General features: G+C 40.5%; 1 protein-coding gene and 2 pseudogenes across 1 annotated transcript in view; all 3 read right to left on the minus strand.

The window, feature by feature from the left end:
• HS6ST3 (heparan sulfate 6-O-sulfotransferase 3) overlaps nt 1–18,725 on the minus strand; it is a 652,782-nt gene that overhangs the window by 184,903 nt on the left and 449,154 nt on the right. The window lies entirely within an intron of this gene.
• LOC114888418 lies at nt 524–724 on the minus strand (annotated as a pseudogene).
• LOC114888417 lies at nt 8,141–8,952 on the minus strand (annotated as a pseudogene).

Consider the following 18,725-nt stretch of genomic DNA (forward strand, 5'->3'; position numbering starts at 1 on the left):
CCTCTGTTTCAAGAAACCCCTGCTACCCCTCTTGCCTTCTTCAGGTCCTATGGCTTCAACCTTGAAAAATAAAGGTCACCCCCATCCCCACAATGCCTAGGTAGGCAGCTCAGAGTGCCTGGAACTCAGAGTATTTGTACAAGTAAACACAGAGGAAAACTACACAAAAACAAAACACAGCTGCATTTTTAATAGCTTGAAAACTGTTCTACCCCTAACTAGTTCAAATTAAGATTACTGTAGCCTCCTGGGCTCTCCCAGTTCATGTGTATACTTTTCTTGTTTTCTTTTTTATACTAAGTATTTTATTGCTGCCAGTGTATATAAAACAATTACCCTTGTGAAACAGAAATTCATGAATATTCAGAGACGTAGATGTTAAGGACTGACAAAAGTACAAGTTTGTATAGTATGGCACGTGTTATAGAGACAGGCTTTTGTACTGGCTTCAAATTCAGCTTCCCTTTGAATATTCACCGGTTTATGAAAAGTGGTTTAGAAAATCTTGCAAAGATTCATTTTATTACAAAAAGGAACAGACTTTCTGGGGTCTGAAGGGATTTGAAGATACTCCAGTCAGCAGCGGGTTATGTTGAGCATTCTGCTGACAGAATTGTTTCAAATCTGCAGCTGCCTGGGAAACCTTCACAGGGTTGAGCCCAGCCTAGAGCCGGGCCCGTTGAACCACTTTCTTCACAGCAGCGACGCTGGAAGGACCAGACATGGCGCACGCGACAGCTGGGCAGATCGGCACGCCCACGTGTATGCTTTCCTAAGCAATTTTTAATGCCAAATATGTTGATTTTCTTGACTAAAAGCATACTGAAGAAAAAGCATTGTAAAGTGTGTGTGCGCACGTGTGTGTGCATGCGTGTGCGTGTGTGTTGGGGAAGAAGTGTGTTGATTCTAAACTGAACACTGAGAGATTGTTTGAGGACACAAGTTTATTTTATAGCAATAGTTTTTGGCATTTTAAATAACTCGATAGGTCATGCATGGATACCCTCTATCCCCAATGGAAAGCATCATCACCAAATTCCATCAGCTTTGCAGAAGCTGAAAAGCTCACCTCACCTGCCAATCTCTACAGGCGTCAGCCTTGCATGAAAACATGACAGCCAGCATCTCAGAAAGGAAAGAGACCTGCCAATTCACCTACCTTGTATATTTCACAGACAGGAAATCTGAAAAGGTTTCAAGTCCCAAAAGTTTGGTTATTTATACTGATCCTGCCACTGATATGTTGCCGGGGCCTGCCACCTGTCAATTTTGTCCAACCTGCCCAAAGAAGGAAGCTGGAAGGGTGCATGTGCCATTACTGTAGAATATGGGATATTAAAATAAAAAATATTCCAGCTCTTTGATTTCCTTTGATTTTGTGGGTAATACAATAACCAGAATGAGATAGCTGAAACCAATAAAATCTGATTTATAGCATTAAAGGCAATCTTTATAGCACTTATTTATGGTACATTACATCTAAAATCCAATTTCACAGGCTGCTGTTTGAAACTTTCTGTTCAATCATACATACACTACATACACTGTACCTCAGTGCCATAGAGTTAGATTATATAAATGTCTGTACCCCCAGAGGTATTAAAATTCGGTTACTACGGTGGTGAGTGAGCTTGACAGTAATTTTCCTAACCAACTCTTCAACCAAAAAGATCCAGTGAGTACTTGATAAATACTGAAACTGCTAGCACTCCTATCATTAAACCAAAAAAAAAAAAGAAAAGAAAAGAAAAAAAAAGTCACTGCTCAGATAACTCTATATTCTGGAATGAAATTAATTGAAAAGAAGTCATATAGAAATGTGATAATTGGTGATGCTGAAGGATACTTGCGTTAACGTTGCGGGGTATATTTTCAAGCCAATGAGCAAAAAGTACTTTCTTGCATGACATCATCGGTATTAAGAAAAGACACATGGCTAGGTCTATACATGCTACTTTGGAAATATAACCTGAAGTGTCTACATTCATACACTTGAATGCAGAAGGCTATATCCTGTTCAATTACTATAATCATTGTCAAAGAGAGGGCAAAGAACACATGCTGACTTTCAGAGAACTGTCATTTGAATCTTAAGCAACTTCCCATTGATTTAAAAAGGGTTTTATCGTCAAAAAAATTCAACTCTCCAAACACTTTGCTTGCCACGCATTAGGTAAACGTAAAGGGAGGCTGGGATCCTCGCCTGATCTGATGAGCAAGGGAACTCCTGCTCTGTGAGCGATCACATCCCTCAGCACTGAAGTTTTGTTTCCTGAATACATTTCAGCCTCATTGTCATCCAGAAATGTGTCCCACGCACCCATCACCTGGCTTATGTGCTATGCTGACAAGTCATTCGCGAATAAAATTCAGGACTCAAATATATCAATAAATGACAAAAAGTGGCAGAAACAGTGAATAGATTCAATACCCAAATAACTGCCAAGCATTGTCCTATGCCAGGAGTGCAATGGGATACTGTGGGGCTTGAAGCTAATACAATTTGAAGTCCTCCTTAAAGAAAAAGGATACCAACTTCAAAACTTAATATTATTTATAAGGGACTTGTACAAGTGAAAGCCAGACACTTAAGCCTCATTGGCGACAAAGTAAAAGTATTTCTGGATCTTGTTTTTCCCATATCATTTCTGATCCTCACACAAGCCCAGCAAGGACAGCATTATTCTTCAGATGAGGACCTGAGGCTCAGATGCGTTGCCCCAGAGGACTCTGGTAGGGATCCGTTCATTGGGATGCAAGCTCAAGTTTGTCTCTCTTGAAACCCATGCATACTGCTGCGTTTCAGTTTAAGTTAATTGAGGTTTGGGTTGTTATCACCTGTAGTTCCCCGAGATGGGGTGGTGTTCTTGTTTTAGCCCCCAGAGAATTCTCTACAGCAAGGGAAGGCTTAAGCGTGAATCAGGGTCACCTGGAAGTCTTGTGCAGTCACAGATTGCGAGCCCCACCTCCAGGGTTTCTCAATCAGTAGGTCTGGGTGGGGTCTGAGAATTTCCCCGGTGATGTTGATGCTGTTCAGCCAGCACCATGCATTTAGCCGCTGACCTTGAGAAACTGAGCTAATTCCAGCATTCTGCCCATCTATCTTCTTCCTCCAGTGAAACCACAGTTACTGTAGTTCAGGGGTGCTTAACCAGCTCAGCTAAAATGGAGCTAAACCCCACCCCTTCATGAAAGATTTCAGCTGGACTAACAGTAGCTCGAATTCAAAATAGGCTGAGAAGGAAAAATGTTAGTGAAGAATTATGTTGGAAGAAAAGATAGTATTAAAATGCAATTCAACAATGAGAAACTCAGTATATTTAAATTAGCCTCACTATAGCACAATTTAAAACTGTTACGTAATGGTAGTTAATGAAAACTCATATAAATACCCTAATTTTTCTGTAAAATAATAGAAAAATAGAATAAATGAATATGGTGAGAAGCCAAGGAAAGAGAATCACCAGGTGGGGGGGGTGGAGCTAAGGGACTAAGGGCATGAAATGTCATTTGAAATTGAGTTAGTAGGGTTTAATCAAGGTATTTAAATGCATTCTACAATAGAGTACAACTTACGTTCTGTATTTAAGTGATATTCAACATAATGATGATGGACTTTTATTACAGGAAAGCTATTCAGTGATGCTTATGAAACGACTGTAGACAAATTATCTCTATGACATACTACAAAAGTCACATCCATAAATTAGTTTAAGATGTGAGCACTAAGTATATTGAGGTTTGAAAGACTTTAGTTCACTCTGAACTCTTAATGACTCGAATATGTTTACAGAGAGAAAAGATGATCCTTTTGCCATTAGTATCTCGTGGATTATTCTGCAGTAAACAACCTGTGTATTTGCTCTTTGGTTGGAAGCCTAGGGGGTTCTTTGTTTATTCAACAAAGAATTATTGACACTTACTAGGTACCAAGGGTACACAAATTAATAAGATACTTATTCAAAGAATTAGCCAACTACATTATCCTCTTTCTATTCTACTTGAAGAAAGGAAATAGAATTACTACAACTATCTAGTAATTCATCTCAGAGAAAGAAAAATAATTTGAGCTTTGGGTTTATGGACTTCTTCTGATCGGTGTGCAATCTATAAGAATGGATGGTCAGAGATTACATAGTTTTCTCACATAGTGATCTTTGTATTGGATAAAAGACTAGTTTTTAAGAAATAATGTGAATATCGGCCCCTTGTTATAATATTTTCTGCTTCCAGGAGCAGAGGTTCTTGGGCAGGGTTTGTGTGCAGTGGAGTTTACACAGGAATTGTTCAAAGAGTGGGAATTGATGGCGATTCTGATAATGAGAAGAAATTAAGAGTTTTTCCAAATAGGATCACAGATTTTCAGAAAAGGAATTTTCAGTGATTTTCTGAGGAGCTGGTAATAAAATTTGCCTTTGATCTAAAATGATATAAAAGAAAGTTCTGCATTTTCCTAGAAAATGTACCATCAGTGGCAATAAATCTTAGCTCTAACCTCCTGTCAATTATCTACCTTATGGATCAGTGCACAAGAAAACAACGAATTCCCAACAATGATCATGGGATACAGATACCTTCACATAAGAGAGATTTCATAAGAAAATAAATATATGCTCTATAATATCAACATTTAATACCACTCTTGCTTTCTAAAAATGACTTCTATAAATTTATTTTTCACTCCACATTTCACAGGCAGATGGTTGAAAAAAATACTCTTTAGCAAAAACAAAAAAAAACCCAAAACAAAAAAGCCAGTTTTTCTTCCCAGTGTCAACTGTATTTCTATTAATTTACAATATCTGAAAATAATTATTTTAATTCTCTTTAACGTTGTTAGCAGAAAAACAACAATTTTCACGTAGTATAATTAGGGAAATAAAAAATTCCTATTAGCAGCAGATCACTTAAATGATGCAACTGCCTCACCAAGTAAATTTCAGGTCACATATCAAATGGCGCCACGGCCAACAGAAAACCAGCTTTTGGTACATTCCATCCGAGGAGATGCTGCCCATTTGCAGAATGCCTAGGATAACATGTCCAAATGCACTTCACAGGTGTCACAAGGTCTTAAAACTTTCAGGCTTCACCGAAATCTTCTAACTGATTCCTCTAATGGTTGTGTTTATTCTGCTTCATTTACTTTCAAATTCACATCAAGTCTCAGAACTCTGAACTAGGAGAGACCATGGAGATGATTTAGTCTCTTCCCTTACAAATCATCTTCACGTGTGATTAACTGAGATCCAAAAAATCTAGTGAGATGTCCAGTGTCTACGTCTGCGTGATGAAAGGGCCAAGATTGATCGAAACTCTGGTCACATGACTCACTGTCCATCAATGTTGCTCTCACTGTGCCATTTGATCAATGATCTTCACGGAGCCCTGACACCTTCTTTGGAATTACACGTTCTCAACAGCAATCTGAGTGCAATGCATTTGAAGAGCCAGCAAAAAGAGAAGCAGGAATTTGTACATGGAATTCTTGAAGTAGCTACCCTTTGTCTAATCCACAGAACTATTACTAGAATCAATTAATATAATGTAGGTAAAGTGATAAAGTGACAGGCTTTGTACATCAGAAAGCATGATACCGATAAAAGGAATTTTCAAGATCATAAAACCTAAGACGTTATTCTGTGAAAGTTTTGTAAAGAAAAACCTAGATGTCTTGCCCAAGATGTACGGAATACCACAAAATATCTATGCCAAATTGTACCCACAAATAAAATAACTGGATACATTTTAAAGATATATTATAAACAAATGTTAAGAATAATCTTATTACAAAAATGTTTCTGAGATGGAAACAAATCTGAAATTCAGCAAAAATTTAACCAGTGTTTGTAGAACTTTGGTTGCTTTCTAAAACTGTAACAAAATGTCAATTCTCAGAGGAAGAAGTTAAAAATAAAACCATAATCTCACATTTTCATAATTAAAAGGAAATGCATTTTCAACTGCCTATAACATGATAACATCATTTCCTGTCAGCAATTTTTATACATATGCAGTTCTGAGCCTTCAAAATTCTTAAAGCTATTTATAGCGCTAATAAGAAATTGGATTCTCACAAATTAACAGACCTTTTTCCCCGTGAAAGACCAAATTGAACAAGGATTTACAACATGGGAAGTTTCTATTATTCATGCTTTTTTTCTGTCTGGGAAGCCTGTAACCCACTATCATCACCAATACCCACCCCGGACGTCACTCCCAGACCTGAGACAGCTTTGCAAATACTCGCTAGCCTCGTAAGACACCTAACTTCCTCTCCTCCACCGAGCCTTCCTTGTCACCTCTCTGTCTTTGCCTAGTTCTCCAAACACATAACTCTATGTTCCTCCTGCCCCCTGCTAATAATCTTTGTACTTACTTACTAGTCTATCACAGTTCCCCGGACTTTGAACTCCTTAGATGTAGGAGTACCTTAGGATCTGTGTACCCACAGCATGGCACAGTGCCCGGCACTTGTGATGATCAAGATAAGCTTGATTACTTTGATAAAGCTAACCTTCCTCATCAAACATCTTTTTATTGACTATTTCCCACAGTGAAATTAAAAAGAGGAACTTTTAGAGACAAGCTTTCTTTTGATTAATTTGCTCAACTCAGTACATGACCATAGAAGAGCAGTCAAGTATTGAATATTTAGTATTTACTGCTGAGTTTACAATAACAGTGTTCTAATAGAAAATGGCATCATGCAGGCAGATTTAAAAAAATCCAGAAAGCACACACACAAAAAGTTAAGTGTATTCTCAAAATAAATAGTATACGGTGATTGAACAGAAACAAACTTTCTGATTTTTATCTTTCTGTATTTCCACTGGTTTCTGAACACAGGAGAGATTCTGTACTACCACCTCAACGTAATGTGGTCAAAGTTTATTTATTCATTGAATACTGAGCCAGGCCACGTCCTAGGTACCAGCTCAACAGCAGACAAAACAAAGTCCCTGCTTTCAAAAGACAGCACAACTTAGTAGTGGTGAGGGATGCAGACCACCTGGGTTTGAGTTCAAGCTCCATCACATATGAGCTGTGACATCTTATGTAAGTTACTTAACCTCTCTGGGCTGCAATTTCCTAGTCTATAAAAATGGGAACAATATTACCTACGTCATGGGTTGTTATGAGTATTCAATGAGTTAATATTAGTAAAGTTCTTTAAAGAGTGCCTGGAATGTATGATATACGTAAATGCTTGACAACATTTCAAGGTGCTTCAATTCTACCCAAAAGAGACAGACACAAAACACATACATATGTAATTGGTCACATGGTGATTACTGCTGTGAAGACAGTAAGAGGGGCCAGGGAACAGAGGATGGAGGTCCTTGCTCGCTCATACAAGGTGGTCTCCCCCAGAAGGCCTCTCTGATAATGTGACTTTTGAGCAGAAACCTTAATAAGTGAGGAAGGAGCTCTGGAAATCTTGGAGGAGTGTCACAGGCAGAGGAACCAACTGAACTAGCTCTGAGGAGGAAGACAGCTTGGAGCATTGGCAGAACCACAGGAGCCTAAGGAGAGGTGCTGTGAGGAGGAGAATGGCCAGGGACCAGGTCAGAGCAGGAACAGAGAGAGGAGCCCCGTAGGGCCTTGAAGGAGCTCACATTTTAACGAAAAATGACTGGAGTATTTAGAATGGAAGGGTAATGCTACTGGATTTTTTTTTTTTTTTTGGTACGCGGGCCTCTCACTGTTGTGGCCTCTCCCGTTGCGGAGCACAGGCTCCGGACGCGCAGGCTCAGTGGCCATTGGCCTGACAATCAGAGGAACCAAAAACAGCAGCCCGGGCAACAGTGAAGGTCCAGAAACCCACAAAGATGGGGGGAGTCAGAGAACCAAGTGGGCACTTTATTAACCTGGCAAAGGGGCAGCTGGGCAGGCCGAGCAGCCCCCTGCCAGACCCTTCGCTGTGCTCAGGGGTCACTGATAGAGGCAGAGCCGCAGGGCCCAAGCCCTGGACACTAGGAGTCCAAGCTGGGCAAGGGCAAGGCTACGGGTGGGGCTGGAGTTGCCGAAAGCAGGCATCAAGTACCAGCCTGCCGCCCCTTCTGAGGCTGGGGGTGGGTCTGAAATGAGTCCCCTCTCCCGTTCCCCACTCCTTGTACAGCTCACGCTCTTCCTAGAGTCAGGAAGCCATGAGTCCCACATCAGCTGTGGTCTGGAAGGTGATGCCGTCCCCCTGGCAACGGGGAGGCCAGGAAGGGCCAGAGCCAGACAATGACCCAGCGGGGCCCCAGGGCCGCCTGCAGGTTGCGGGAGGGGCCCAGGTCGTAAGAGTGCCGCCCCGAGCCCACTCCCACGTGGTCTGGCCCCTCAGCAGCAACATCCCACGGAAGAGCAGTCCAGCCGCGCACAGCGGTGCACACGCCACACACGTGCCGGTCACGAAGGCCAGCGCGAACGGCGCCGCAGACACTGCCTGCGAGGCAGCGGGAGGAGGGCGGTGGTGTGCAGGGGTGTGTGGGCTCGCAGCAGGGCTGACGGGTCAGGGCCCGGCAGCGCACAGACGTGCAGCAGGACGCCTGCGGCGTGAAGGAGCAGACACACGCAGGGCCGGTAGTTGCGGAAGCGCACGCGGCGGCCCGGCGGGCGGCCGTGGTGGTCCCGGCGCAGGATGCAGCGGCGCCAGGCGGAGTAATGCCCGCTGCGCGGTGGCCTCCGGCTTTGGCACTGGTAGCAGTAAGCCCAGGCCTGGCCCTGACCACGGCCGGCCAGCATCACAGCCTGGATGCTGGGGTCCGAGCGCAGGAAGAGCCCCCCACGTTGCCCAGTAGGTTGAGCAGCTGGAAGGCTGCCGGCGCAAGCTGCAAGGTCCGGGCCAAGAGTCCCAGCGGGGGCGGCCCGGGACCCAGCACCAGCACGTAGGCCAGTTCCTGGCCCAAGACGCAGCCGCGCGGACGCCGCCTCCGCGCTCCCCACCGCCCAGGGCTGCCCCATGGCCTGGACCCACTAGCGGTGGATCCCGGGTACCCCGCCGCTTCCCGCTGCTGGATTTTTGTGGTAAACGGATCACCATAGCTGCTGTGTAGAGAAGAAACTCTTAAGACGAGGAGTTAAGAGTAAACACAGGAGGATCAATGAGGAAACAGCAGGCTAGGTGAGTGATGACGTATCTTGATGAAGATGGAGGGGAACATAAGATGTGGCCAGGTTCGGGTTATTTTCTAGGTTAGTCCCCAGCATCTCCTGACTGAGGGATGGTGGGTGAGAGAGAGAGGAGTCCAGGATGACTCCAAGATTTGGGGTCCAAGCTTCTGCAGGGATGAAGCTGCCACCGACTGAGATGCGCAAACTAAGGGGAAGCGTGATCCGTCATAGGTCAGATCATTTTCCTCCTCAGAAATCCTCAGTGGCCGCCGCTTACTTTGTAAAGTAAGTCCCCTGGGCCTTCCATTCAAGGTCCTGTTGACACCACATGCATTTCGTCCATGCTCTTTCTGCTCCAGCCAAGCTCGACCCATTGTCTGGTCCCCAAACCTTCACAACTGGATGACTTTTTCCTGATACTCCCTTTCCTGGAAGTACTTCCTCTTCTTGTATGCCTAAGAAAAGGTCACTTAATCCTTCCGTGATTAACTTGGATTTCCAATTCTCTGATGAAGGCTTCTCTGGTATTTCTTGGCAGGTGGCTTTGGGCTTTGTACTTTTGTCACACATATTCCATTTCACCTTAAGCTATTTTATATAGTTGTTTGTTTCATCAAATAGACCGAAACCTCTTGGAAGGTAGAGATCATATCTTATTTATGTCAGTGGGTCTACAGTTCCTAACACACTGCTTGCATTAAATAAAAATATTTCTGTCCAAATGAAATTAACATGTGTATCACTTCAAATCTTTTGATCTGAAAACAATCAAGTGCTCTCTTTACAATATGTTAATCTTATAATTTTATTTTTCATTTCATCAAATGAAATGAAATGTCTATGTAAAAATTTCCCTTCATTTATAAAACATTGATAGGTAAATCAGAAAAAGAAAAGAAAGTTATAATGAAAGGGAGAATTGATGTGTCTCTGGTTTTTTGCTTTTGTTTTGAAGCCTGATACGTTTCTTTGGCTGATTATGAAGGTAATACCCTTGAGCTTTACATGATAAGGTTAAAAATGTCTCTATGATATCCCAGGCAATATGCCTTAAGATTTTCTTTTTCCCTTTTTTTTTTTTTTTTAGCACAGCTACAAGCTTCTCTGGGGAACCGGCTATAACACAAAGATTTGGTACTATCTGTCTCTTCCATTTCAGAAAACTAGAAATTACGTGCTTTGAGATACAAGGCAGTAAAATATTGATCGTATAGGACATTTCAGTAGAGTAGAAGGTATTCTAATTAACATGATAATCAACACAGGCTTTTTCATGGAACAGATTGTATAATCGAAAATTTTTATGGATTTTGATAAACATACTTCACTCTCAGAGGGATTTCAAGCTTCTGGTGTTATTTCTCCTTCCTGGACACCATGGTACACAATTAAGGCAAAGGAACAAAGGAAGTTAACTTATAAATCAGCTATCAGTGACTGACTGCGTAAGGGAATAACGCCAGTCCCTGGCATTTCTGAGAGCTATATCATATTGGGGGTGCTGGAAATCACTAATGCCCTGAGAGATTCTCTAGTATTTTTGATATTCATGTGTAAGCCTCATTCTCCGTCCAAAATTTTTGCTTAAAAATAAATAATTCTACCTGGGACAGGAAAAGCTCAAGCTTTAGTATATGACATAGTTACCACTTTTTTTTTTTGAGCACGAATTCTGCCACTTATGGAACCGAACATTTTATATATAAAATCTTAATTTTCACAATAACCTAGAGGTCATTAACTTTATCCCCAAAGGCACAAACTGAAGCTTGGCGAGATTAAGTCATTTCCCCCAAGGCTACAGAAGCCATTAACTGTAGGAACTGGGGTTTGAACCCAGGCTATCTGATGCCGGAATCCATGCCCAGAGTCATTTCTTTATGTTACTGTCTGTGTCCTGAGATCCGCCTCTGAGCCTGTGTGCCCTGTACTGTGTTCTCACTAGGGATACGTTGGTGAAGAACAGCAGAAAATCTGCTATCATGCAGCTTACCTCGTGCTCTGTAGCAGAGCAAGGAAAAGAACTTCTATCATGTATGCTTTCTTGAAGATTTAAGAAGAAGGCTGTATTGCCCTTCCTAGAACACTTTCTATCAACATATTTTATTAGAAACATTAAAGTGTTGTACATTTCAAATTAAAGTATGTTTGAATGGAATTATTTCCACTAACCTCATGGGAAAATTTTCATAGAACATAATGATTTTTCCTCTGTTATATTCCCTCTTTGTCATTGAAGAAAATGTCCCTATGATCTTGAAAATACATAACTGTGTCAGACATGACCTACTGAGGAATCTACTGGCACATACTGGGAGGCAGTGTCAGCTGAGTTCTGCTCCTGGCATCGCCATGATGGACTCAGTTCTCTACCATAGATGCACATCATATGCATTTGCATTGTACTGGATTGTTGTCAGTAAACACCCATCTATTATTTATGCTTGGTAGGTCATAGAAACATTTTGCACTGTCATCTCTCTGACCACAGGTTCTCAGAAACATTCATAGTCTATTTTGAAACTAAATTTTACAAGGACATTAAAAATGAAAAATAAAAATCCTCCAAGGCATAACCCACAGAGAAGTCCTCTCTTTACAGTTTGGTGCTATCTGTCCAAACATTTCTATATTCATATTCCTCCAAACAGAAATCCTTGACTTCTTATATTGAATCATTTAAAACACTGACTCATTTAATTTTTGTTTCTCTTTTGCCTGGTCTTTAAATTTTAATGGAACCTTCTCTTGAAAAACTTCATAATATATCATTTACTTTATGCATTGGGATACAATAGTGCCAATTTTACTAGATACTCTGGTTAGTAATATGGGGAAAAAGTGGCTGTGGGAGATCATATGAACAATATGTGAGGCCCAAGAGACTTACGAAAATATAAGTATGTAATATTTCATAGACAGGTCTAAGGAGTAAATAAAAAGCTACGGCTTTAATCCATTCTGCTCAGGAGAAAGAAGCTATAACTGAAATATGGTGGGACTAAAATGTGTGCTTCTAAGATGGTTCATCTACTTTAGACCTGGTGATTGGTACGTTGTCATAATTTTCAGAATTTAGTCATTATTTCAAAATAATATTAATGTAGAAGAGGCTCCTATAATCCACAGGAACATTGTTACTAATTATTTTCCATTCCCTCTGTACAAAATACCCCTTATCTTTAAAGGGAATAATATATCTCTACTGATAGGTAAGAATACCCTCAGGTCCCCAAACCTATAAGAACTGGAGTAGAGGCTTTAAAAAATCTGTTGATAAATTATTTAAAACTGATTGAGCTAGAAAACCACCAGAAGAGAAAATATTTGGTAAATGATGTAGAAATGTTAAAAATCGTCAATACTGGATTATTTTAAAGCTCTTTCCCTGTTCTTCTCCACCTCTCACCTCATCCATCAATTCTCCAAATGTCAGCTTGAACCCTCTGGCCAAATCCTGTTTCAGGGAATTTACTTGTGGACGTGGCACAGCAGGCATTAAAGATGCCATTAAGCTGACATCTGCTCCTGGACACGTGAACCTTAAGTGGCCTGAAAGCATATAATGTGCCATGCCAACTAAAGAGAAATCAAAAGAAAAAGCAAAAACAAACAAACGAAACAAAACAAAACCCAGAAACAAATTTAAAATATACTTAAATGAAATTTTAATTTAAGTGTGTGCCTTTGCGTGCACTCACACATACATATATACACATTCATATGCTCCACTTGCCTTAGATTCGTAGCACTGAGTACAGAATTGGAAAGCCATAAGCTCCATTCCGATAGTGACATATGTTTTACATTATTTTTAAAGAACTAATCCTTACACTCTTTTTGCCAAAGTGTTATATTATCATTGATGCTATTTCCATCTCAGCAACCTTTGGCTATACAGAGAAAGGTTCTCTCTATGTTCTATTCAAATAAGCTCAAACATACATATCTTATAAAACAAAGATATGCATCACCCAATATGAATTGTGATCTCAAAGAACTGAAATTCTTTCCCCAGCACCCTTACCCAAAAGATGCTCTCAGTTAGCTCCATCTCTAAAACGCATTTGAAATTAATGGAAAGTTGAATTACACACACTGCCTCTATTTTTAAAAATATTTTTACAAAGTAGCAAATTGTTTCCACTCAGTAAAAATGATGGATTATTGTATAGTTTGAAAAAATTAACGAACAGATGGAATATCAACCCGTTATTCATTAAAATATTTCACTGGGTTAATTCAGCAAATAAAAATGGAGAAGAGAGCAGATGGCCATTTATAGTTCTCTTGATTTCTTCAACTACTTCTTTACAGCCAGAACTGCTCCTATATTTAACTTGAAATGCACAGCTCTCACCATATGCACAGTAAGCAAGCATTCATGTGACCTCATAAACTTTTCATATAACACAGCAATGATTTTTATGATTTAGTTAAAGGAACACTATACACTTACAAAGTAAGTTATTCCCATAGCCCCAATATTCTGGGGATAATTTGAATTTCCTAGACTCAGTAGATACTTACCATCATTATCTGGTCTGAAGTAGGTTCAAGTAGGCACATGGGTAAAATTTCACAAAAGGAAGTGATCAGCTTTGTTACAAACGCTGAAGTATGCCAAGCGTGCATAAAATTATTACAGAGTAGGCAGTGTTTCTCTTAAGGCAATACTTCTTTTTTCCATCGTATCCTACTCCTGTAAGTTACTGCCTTTTAAAAAAAATTCTATCCTCATGTAGAGCAAATGGGACTCTCACATATGTAAGTGGAATCAACCACTCTGGAAAACTGCTTGACTGTATCTATTACAGCTGAACATATACATACTCTATGGCCCAACAATTCCACTCCTAGGTATACGCCCCACAGAAATGCATAAATATACTCACAAAAGACACTGATATGAATATTCATAGATGCACTATTTGTAAAAGCTCAAACCAGGAAGCAATCCAGACAGAATCAATAAACAAGTTGTGACATATTTATACGATGGTATAATAAAGACAATGGAAATCAACAAACTTCTGCTATAAAAACAACAGGAGTGGATATTACAAACATAAAGTTGAGCAAAAGAAGGCAAACACAATAGCATATACTCTGCAATTCCATTTATGTAAACGCCAAAGGTTGACAAAATCACTGTGGTGACAGAAATCGGCATAGTGGTTGCTTTCGGGGAAAAGTGGGGAACAGTGACTGAGTCAGGCAGGGGCCGGTTTGGGGTGCTGGCCGCGTTCTTTTTCCTGAACTGGGTGGTTGTTACATGGGTAGTTTCCTATTGTGAAAACGGTACTGCATTCCACATTTATGATTCGTGAACTTCTTAATATGTATGATAGACTTCAATTTTTTTTAAGTTTACTTTAGAAGATAAACACTATGAATAAAGAAAAAAGTCCTCTGTAGCAGTGCCAAGTGTAGTACAGAAATGATACCATAATTAATAGCGAGAATTATATTTCATCAGAGTTAACCCAAGTGACATAATGCAAAAATATTCTCTAAATATTATTTTCATAAAGTTCTCCAACCTCCACATTCGAAGTCCTTGGTAGCCTCCCACTGATACCTTTCCCCTGTTACAGAAGACGTGTGTTTCTCCCAAGCACTGGACCTTCCTCCTTCCTGTGAAACTCCTTTCCCCAATTCCCCTCCACATGGTCTGTGCCCCATGACAATCTTCCCAGCTCTGCAGGTGAGGCACGGATGGCTCAAGCCTGAGTTTCTCTCAGACACAAAGTTCTCATTCTGGCAGGACAATTCTTTGTTTTATGGGATTGACCCAGGCACTGTCACAAGGTTAGCTTCCCTGAATCTGAACCCAAGATGCCTGTAGCCTGTAGGGCCTGTAATTCTTATTACATATAGCATGGAGTTCACGATTGGGCTTCTCTCTAAGACATCAGAGACAAGAGACCTGGCATAATGTCCTGTTCATTGTTATTCCACCTAAGCCCAACAGTGCCTAGGTGTGTTACCTTTTCAATAAAGGTCATTTGAAGTTATTTGGCATGTATTCAATAAATGTTTATTGAGCACCTTGATGTGCCAGGCACACCAAGGTTTCTGTGAGAAGCAGCTAGGTTGCCCCTCCCCCCAGGACCCACCTGACCCCTTGCAGCCAAGCAGCTACCCCGCTGGGGTGAGGGTGAGGGACTGGACCAAAAATGGGGTTAAGTGAAAATCTACACGTGCTGCTGGGGGAGGGCGGTAGTGGGTAGTGTTGCCAAATAAATTACAGGATATCAAGCTAAACTTGGCTTTCAAATCAACAAAGAATGATTTAATTTTTTTTTGTATAACAAGTCCCCTGCAATATTTGGCACATACTAATATAAAAAATTATTTGTTGTTTCTCTGAAATCCAAATTTAACTGGGCACCCTTTATTTTTATTTGTAAAATCTGGCAACTCTATGCATGCATGAATGGACAGATATCTGCATAGGTAAACACAGAATCATAAGTACTTGGGAAATGAGCCAACCTGCTATATTTCTGAAATGCAGAAATACAAGGTTGTGCATGAATGGTTTCTATATGTGAAAGAGGCATGTGTTCAAATATATATTGGTTATACAGGAGATCAATTAAGTACCTAATCAATTTTGACATTTATATCTCTCTCTCATTAGTTTAAAATCTCCAACCAGCTTCAGGTTATCCCTCTAGTATCTTACTAAAAGAAGGAACATATATTATAAATTGGTTCTCATTGCTCCCTAAGCTGTTTTCTGTCCCCATCAACCAGGAACCCCAAGTTCAAAATCTTGGGATAGGCTTCTTGCATGACTTTTATCTTCAAATGTGAACTAATAAAATATACAAGTTCTGTCACTTCTTTTACATTTATCTTAAACTAGATTCTCCTTAGGAGTATCAAAGAAAAGGGGGGATTGGAACCAAGCAGAACCCTGCAGCACCCCCCAACCACAAAGTCCTCTCCATGTCCCCTGCCTCTTGTTTACAGAAAAGCTGAAGTTTCCCAGGGTCCCCTGAGTCACAAAGTGCAGGGTCAAGCAGCTAAGGGTTAGCACAATAGAGTCACAGACTCAGTGTCTGATGCACATTCCGGAGTTGTTTTACAGATACTGTAACTGCCACCAGAGGGAAAATGCTAACTGCATGATGACCAGGCTGCAGCCATGACATAAGCTGCTCCATCTTGATCAGTACTGAGTCTAGGGCTAGCACAATTCCAAGAACAGCCTTAAGAGAATGGCATTAGCACTATTGCTCATAATAATCTATATCTTTGTGGGCATCAAAATAATTGTAGCTTGTTCTGCTCATATATGTAAACGGGCAACTAAACGGTCAGCCAAGATATGTTACAGACCCATGCAGACATCTTCCACTCTAAGAATACAGCTCCCTATATCGGCATGAAGAAGTTACAGAAGACGGACCTTCGCCCATAATCCCATAGAAACAGAAAGATGTTCTGACAAGTGGGGATTTGTAAGCAGCTTTTGTCAGGAAAGAACTCTCCACAGGGGGGCCCCTTTTGTCTTGTTAGTAACCTTAAACAAGTCACACCCATGCTCCACTGATCTCCAGCCCTAGCACACCTTTCAAGTCTTTTGATCACACAATACCTTGCCTAACCTGTTGGTTCTTCCCATAGATCAAAGAAGTAGAAATGAAGAATAAGTAATCAACAAATGACCAGATCTCCTCCCTAGCTTCCCTTGCAGTAATCTCGCGAACAAACCGTGTGAACAAGACAGCATCTAAGGAAAGGCCAGGAGGAGTCGGGAGTCGACAAGTCTGCGCACAGTGGGGCATGTCAAGGACTCTGACCCCCGATCTCAATGGTTAACTGCGATTACTTCCCTTTTTCCCTTTAAAAACTTTCATGGCCGAGCAGAATCTTCAGAGGTGGTTTTTGAGGGACACCGAGTCCACCATCTCCCCCGATCGTTGGCATTCTGATTAAAAGCAACTTTCCTTTCTACCGAAACCTGCCTGTCGGTTATTGATTTTCGAGGGGCGAGCACCGGACCTGAGTTCAGTAACACTCTCAGGTTTAAACCTCCCAGTCCTCCTTGTCATTGTAAAGAACTGTAAACTGGTCATTCTTAGGCTGTGTCAGGCTAGCAGACAGTTTTAACTTGGCTCACATAGTAGTAACAAAGAATCAGTATTTAAGGTTAAGATTTCTTTAAAATCTGGGTGTCTGGTTGCATCTGAAAGATCTGAAGATCTGGCCGCACTGGATCTGCATTTACCCTTGGCTATAACACCTGGAGTTGAATAGAAACTTTCTTCTTTACACAGAACGTGTAAGTCCTCACCTGCTTAGGTGACTTGGTTGGCATCGAACAGTGTGACCAAAATTGGATTACATGCAAACGCCTCTGCAGCAAACATTCAGAGACCTTTCAAAGCTCTTTCCCTGTTCCCCACTTCAGTCCTAGGTCCCAGTTAGGCCAACAGCCCCAAAAGTCTCATTTTTGTTTCCTGCTCCCTCACCACATTTTCTCTTCTTCAATGCAGATCGTTTTTCTTTAATTTGACTTCCTATTTAAATTGTTTCTGTACATCTCACCAACATTGTTCATTACCTTGGTTTTCTTTCTGAAAGTTAACATGCATATATTCTGTAGGTGTTTTGGGGCACTTGTCTTATCTCACCAAGACTCCTGTGTCAGCTCCCTGTGTCAGCTCTGTGACAAGAGCCTTCCTTGATACCTCTTTTAGTAATTCTGGGCATCCCCAAAGCACTCAAAAATTAGTGGTTGCATGAAATGACTACACCGCAATCTAATCAGCATATAAAGAGAAAAGTGGACCTGAACTTATTCCTTTTTTGAACAGTATACTACTATGGTTTGAAACTGTTTATTTTTCCTGAAATCTACTAGTTTTAAAAAATAGCATGTAAGAGGTAGAAACTAAGCAAGCTCTTTTAAAGTTCTGTTTAAGGTAATTTAATAAAGCCCCCCAATTAAACCACACTATCTCATTTTATTCCATAAATATATTTGATTCTATGACCAATAAAGACTAAAAATTTCATTCATTTTGTTCTTACTTCTCATGAGATTATTAAAACTCAAAGACCCAATTTTCCATCATTTTAAGGAGGCTGATTATTTAAATGTTAAAGACTTGAAGTATTCTCTGTGTATGTATCTGTTAAAACATAAGGGAATAGATGAGAAGCCTGAATTCTAAGAAAAATTTTCTAACTATACGAGCAGATACCAAAATCTATTTAAACAGCTTTGTAAAAACCAGTGAGTTTTAAATAATTTACTTTAGTTACATACCTTAAAAAAGAATAAGATTTAAAGAGAGAGGTCCAAAAAGCTAACATTTCCTCAATCAAAAAAAATTCTTTCCACACAATAATTACCTTTAAAGAAAATTTTAGGAAGGTTCAAAGGAAAAAAATAATTAGTAAGAAATCCACTCACAGTAGGAATTAGCAAATAATCTGTGTTTTCCTAAATCACCTCCTCTTGACGTGTTGTCAGGACCACAAGGCATGACAAATTTTAAGTGGGCTTTTGCTGCCAAGAACTAATCCATAAGGTACAACCATTTCATACACACACACACACACACACACACACACACACACACACACACACTGCAAAGTGGTGA

This window comes from Monodon monoceros, unplaced genomic scaffold (genome assembly GCF_005190385.1).
Source record: "Monodon monoceros isolate NGI ecotype Baffin Bay Population unplaced genomic scaffold, NGI_Narwhal_1 Super_Scaffold_8, whole genome shotgun sequence".
NCBI lineage: Eukaryota > Metazoa > Chordata > Mammalia > Artiodactyla > Monodontidae > Monodon > Monodon monoceros.